We start from the raw sequence: 5,882 nt of genomic DNA on the forward strand, positions 1-5,882 counted from the left end.
ATTATAGAGAAGTTAGATGCGTTTTAGCGCATTGCAGTAAAATGCATTAGTGTAAATGAGCCCTTATACACACACCACACATTACAATCTCTTTAAAGCCCCATACACATGGGAGGAATGCCGGGAGACATTTTCCAGTTCAAAAAACAGCCGACATTCCTCCCATGTGTATGTCAGTTTGTCTGACAGAAGCTGGTCGTTCGGCTGGCTTCTGTCGGACGTGCATGCTGGAAAAACTAGCAGCCGACCGACTCCCGATCAGCGTTCACAGCCAATGGCAGAGAGCACTGATCAGAGTGTTCTGGCGGGGGACAGGGGACGGGGGACGGGGGGGGGTCCCCCTGTCAGCACACTACAGCTCAGCAGAGGAGATGACTGAACTAAACTTGCAGGGTTAGTAAAGAGGCTCCGAAAGGAGCTGACAGTTTTTGGGTTGGACGGTAAGAAAAAACGGTAGTGTGTACCCGGCTTTAGAGCTACCAACATGTATGAAGTGCAAGAGCCTGCTTGATTGTGTATAAATTGGTTGGACAGTTTAGGTAGGTCCTCCTCCTACCTCATGTTAGTAAATCTCAGGTTTATTGTATAGAGGTTGCATAGTCAGACTGTATGTGCATGGTGTGATGTGTCACAGCCATTTACTTTGTTATAAATAGTTAGAAGTTCAGGAGTTTGTGGACTAAAAACCCCATCAAATCCACTAATCTGAAATCAAAGCAGAAGTGGATCTGTAATGGTATGCTGTGATCAGTACTCGGTACTGGCCGCAGGTCCTATCAATATCAGATTACTGATAGGATGTCAATAAAATTGTAATTGTCGTTATATATTGTTAGGTGTAGCTGTGGGATGGAGGTGGATGTCCATGTATTCTATATATTGGTTGGTGTAGGTGTGAGGTGGAATTGGATATCGGTAGACTATGTATTGGTCAGTGTAGATGTGGGATGTAGTTGGATGTCCATGTATTCTATGTATTGGTTGGTGTAGATGTGGGATGGAGGTGGATGTCCATGTATTCTATATATTGGTCGGTGTAGATGTGGGGTGGAAGTGGATGTCCATGTATTCTATGTATTGGTCGTTGTAGATGTGGGATGGAGGTGGCTGTCCATGTATTCTATGTATTGGTCGTTGTAGATGTGGGATGGAGGTGGATGTCCATGTATTCTATGTATTGGTCAGTGTAAATGTGGGATAGAGGTGGATGTCCATGTATTCTATATATTGGTCGGTGTAGATTAGTGATGGCCGAACGGTTCGCCCGGCGGTCGTTTCGCGGCGAATTTCCGACTTTCGCCGTCCGCGGGTTCGAACGCCTTTTTCCGTCGTTCGCCCCGGCGGACTTACGTGTTTAATGTATACAAGAACTTTAACCTTTCGTGACACGTTTATCATGTGTTACAGGACAACCAATTGAGACATGACAGCTCATGGACACTTGGACATTCCCCCTAACCTATAAATACACCCGATCCGGTGGCCATTTTACATTCTTTCTTCTGTCACTGTAGGGAAAGGATCCTGTGTGGAGTAGGGACAGAGAAAACGCTAGCTATTTGGTACACAAAAGTTCTTTTCAGGACTGGTATAGGTGTTAGGTCAGCAGCCTGAGTTTCTTTTGTCAGTTTAGATAAAGGGACAGAGCGCTGTATGCTGCTATTTTAGGGACAGCTCAGCCAGATTAGTCTTTCTTCATCATCATCATCATCATCATCATTAGCTGTTACTATCAGGTCCACAAAAGAGCTGTTCCAGCTAATCGTTCCAGCCTACTCTTTTTTGCCAATTTGTATAGGGACAGGCAGGAAGCAGTGTGTCAGGCAGTGAGGATAATTTTAAAGACTTGCTGTTACTATTAGTTCCACAAAGGTTCTTTTCAGGACTGGTATCAGTGGTACGGTAATAGGCTTGTACACGTATAATATTCTTTCTTCCAAATATAGAAAGAATATTATACTTGACTGCTGCCCTTCTGCTGCAGTCTGCTAAACATTCACAACTCACTTGTTCCACAAAGCTCTTTATCAGGACTGGTAACTTGGTCTGTCTAGGGTGCTACGGTACATAGGCTTGGGTGCGGTACAGTCTGCTGTTCTGTAAGGACCGCTATCGGTCCACAATACATAGGGTTGCCGTGCACTACTGCTGACCGCTGCCCTATACTGCAGCAGTCCTTCATTGGTATAGGGACTGACGTACAGTCTGCTAATCACTAACACACAACCTGCTTGGTCCACAAAAGTTCTTATAAGGACTGGTAACTTGGTATAGGGTGCTACGGTACATAGGCCTGAGTGCGTTACAGTCTGCTGTTCTGTAAGGACCGCTATCGGTCCACAATACATAGGGTTGCCGTGCACTACTGCTGACCGCTGCCCTATACTGCAGCAGTCCTTCAGCGGTATAGGGACTGACGCACAGTCTGCTAAACACTAACACACAACCTGCTTGGTCCACAAAAGTTTTTATAAGGACTGGTAACTTGGTATAGGGTGCTACGGTACATAGGCCTGAGTGCAGTACAGTCTGCTGTTCTGTAAGGACCGCTATCGGTCCACAATACATAGGGTTGCCGTGCACTACTGCTGACCGCTGCCCTATACTGCAGCAGTCCTTCATTGGTATAGGGACTGACGTACAGTCTGCTAATCACTAACACACAACCTGCTTGGTCCACAAAAGTTCTTATAAGGACTGGTAACTTGGTATAGGGTGCTACGGTACATAGGCCTGAGTGCGTTACAGTCTGCTGTTCTGTAAGGACCGCTATCGGTCCACAATACATAGGGTTGCCGTGCACTACTGCTGACCGCTGCCCTATACTGCAGCAGTCCTTCATTGGTATAGGGACTGACGTACAGTCTGCTAATCACTAACACACAACCTGCTTGTTCCACAAAAGTTCTTATAAGGACTGGTAACTTGGTATAGGGTGCTACGGTACATAGGCTTGAGTGCGGTACAGTCTGCTGTTCTGTAAGGACCGCTATCGGTCCACAATAGATAGGGTTGACGTGCACCACTGCTGACCGCTGCCCTATACTGCAGCAGTCCTTCAGCGGTATAGGGACTGACGTACAGTCTGCTAAACACTAATACACAACCTGCTTGGTCCACAAAAGTTCTTATAAGGACTGGTAACTTGGTATAGGGTGCTACGGTACATAGGCTTGAGTGCGGTACAGTCTGCTGTTCTGTAAGGACCGCTATCGGTCCACAATAGATAGGGTTGACGTGCACCACTGCTGACCGCTGCCCTATACTGCAGCAGTCCTTCAGCGGTATAGGGACTGACGCACAGTCTGCTAAACACTAACACACAACCTGCTTGGTCCACAAAAGTTTTTATAAGGACTGGTAACTTGGTATAGGGTGCTACGGTACATAGGCCTGAGTGCGTTACAGTCTGCTGTTCTGTAAGGACCGCTATCGGTCCACAATACATAGGGTTGCCGTGCACTACTGCTGACCGCTGCCCTATACTGCAGCAGTCCTTCATTGGTATAGGGACTGACGTACAGTCTGCTAATCACTAACACACAACCTGCTTGGTCCACAAAAGTTCTTATAAGGACTGGTAACTTGGTATAGGGTGCTACGGTACATAGGCCTGAGTGCGTTACAGTCTGCTGTTCTGTAAGGACCGCTATCGGTCCACAATACATAGGGTTGCCGTGCACTACTGCTGACCGCTGCCCTATACTGCAGCAGTCCTTCAGCGGTATAGGGACTGACGCACAGTCTGCTAAACACTAACACACAACCTGCTTGGTCCACAAAAGTTCTTATAAGGACTGGTAACTTGGTATAGGGTGCTACGGTACATAGGCCTGAGTGCAGTACAGTCTGCTGTTCTGTAAGGACCGCTATCGGTCCACAATACATAGGGTTGCCGTGCACTACTGCTGACCGCTGCCCTATACTGCAGCAGTCCTTCATTGGTATAGGGACTGACGTACAGTCTGCTAATCACTAACACACAACCTGCTTGTTCCACAAAAGTTCTTATAAGGACTGGTAACTTGGTATAGGGTGCTACGGTACATAGGCTTGAGTGCGGTACAGTCTGCTGTTCTGTAAGGACCGCTATCGGTCCACAATAGATAGGGTTGACGTGCACCACTGCTGACCGCTGCCCTATACTGCAGCAGTCCTTCAGCGGTATAGGGACTGACGTACAGTCTGCTAAACACTAATACACAACCTGCTTGGTCCACAAAAGTTCTTATAAGGACTGGTAACTTGGTATAGGGTGCTACGGTACATAGGCTTGAGTGCGGTACAGTCTGCTGTTCTGTAAGGACCGCTATCGGTCCACAATAGATAGGGTTGACGTGCACCACTGCTGACCGCTGCCCTATACTGCAGCAGTCCTTCAGCGGTATAGGGACTGACGCACAGTCTGCTAAACACTAACACACAACCTGCTTGGTCCACAAAAGTTTTTATAAGGACTGGTAACTTGGTATAGGGTGCTACGGTACATAGGCCTGAGTGCGTTACAGTCTGCTGTTCTGTAAGGACCGCTATCGGTCCACAATACATAGGGTTGCCGTGCACTACTGCTGACCGCTGCCCTATACTGCAGCAGTCCTTCATTGGTATAGGGACTGACGTACAGTCTGCTAATCACTAACACACAACCTGCTTGGTCCACAAAAGTTCTTATAAGGACTGGTAACTTGGTATAGGGTGCTACGGTACATAGGCCTGAGTGCGTTACAGTCTGCTGTTCTGTAAGGACCGCTATCGGTCCACAATACATAGGGTTGCCGTGCACTACTGCTGACCGCTGCCCTATACTGCAGCAGTCCTTCAGCGGTATAGGGACTGACGCACAGTCTGCTAAACACTAACACACAACCTGCTTGGTCCACAAAAGTTCTTATAAGGACTGGTAACTTGGTATAGGGTGCTACGGTACATAGGCCTGAGTGCAGTACAGTCTGCTGTTCTGTAAGGACCGCTATCGGTCCACAATACATAGGGTTGCCGTGCACTACTGCTGACCGCTGCCCTATACTGCAGCAGTCCTTCATTGGTATAGGGACTGACGTACAGTCTGCTAATCACTAACACACAACCTGCTTGTTCCACAAAAGTTCTTATAAGGACTGGTAACTTGGTATAGGGTGCTACGGTACATAGGCTTGAGTGCGGTACAGTCTGCTGTTCTGTAAGGACCGCTATCGGTCCACAATAGATAGGGTTGACGTGCACCACTGCTGACCGCTGCCCTATACTGCAGCAGTCCTTCAGCGGTATAGGGACTGACGTACAGTCTGCTAAACACTAATACACAACCTGCTTGGTCCACAAAAGTTCTTATAAGGACTGGTAACTTGGTATAGGGTGCTACGGTACATAGGCTTGAGTGCGGTACAGTCTGCTGTTCTGTAAGGACCGCTATCGGTCCACAATAGATAGGGTTGACGTGCACCACTGCTGACCGCTGCCCTATACTGCAGCAGTCCTTCAGCGGTATAGGGACTGACGCACAGTCTGCTAAACACTAACACACAACCTGCTTGGTCCACAAAAGTTTTTATAAGGACTGGTAACTTGGTATAGGGTGCTACGGTACATAGGCCTGAGTGCGTTACAGTCTGCTGTTCTGTAAGGACCGCTATCGGTCCACAATACATAGGGTTGCCGTGCACTACTGCTGACCGCTGCCCTATACTGCAGCAGTCCTTCATTGGTATAGGGACTGACGTACAGTCTGCTAATCACTAACACACAACCTGCTTGGTCCACAAAAGTTCTTATAAGGACTGGTAACTTGGTATAGGGTGCTACGGTACATAGGCCTGAGTGCGTTACAGTCTGCTGTTCTGTAAGGACCGCTATCGGTCCACAATACATAGGGTTGCCGTGCA

This window comes from Lithobates pipiens, unplaced genomic scaffold, assembly GCF_037356315.1.
Source record: "Lithobates pipiens isolate NorthernLeopardFrog02 unplaced genomic scaffold, aLitPip1_a1.2 Scaffold_18, whole genome shotgun sequence".
Lineage (NCBI taxonomy): Eukaryota > Metazoa > Chordata > Amphibia > Anura > Ranidae > Lithobates > Lithobates pipiens.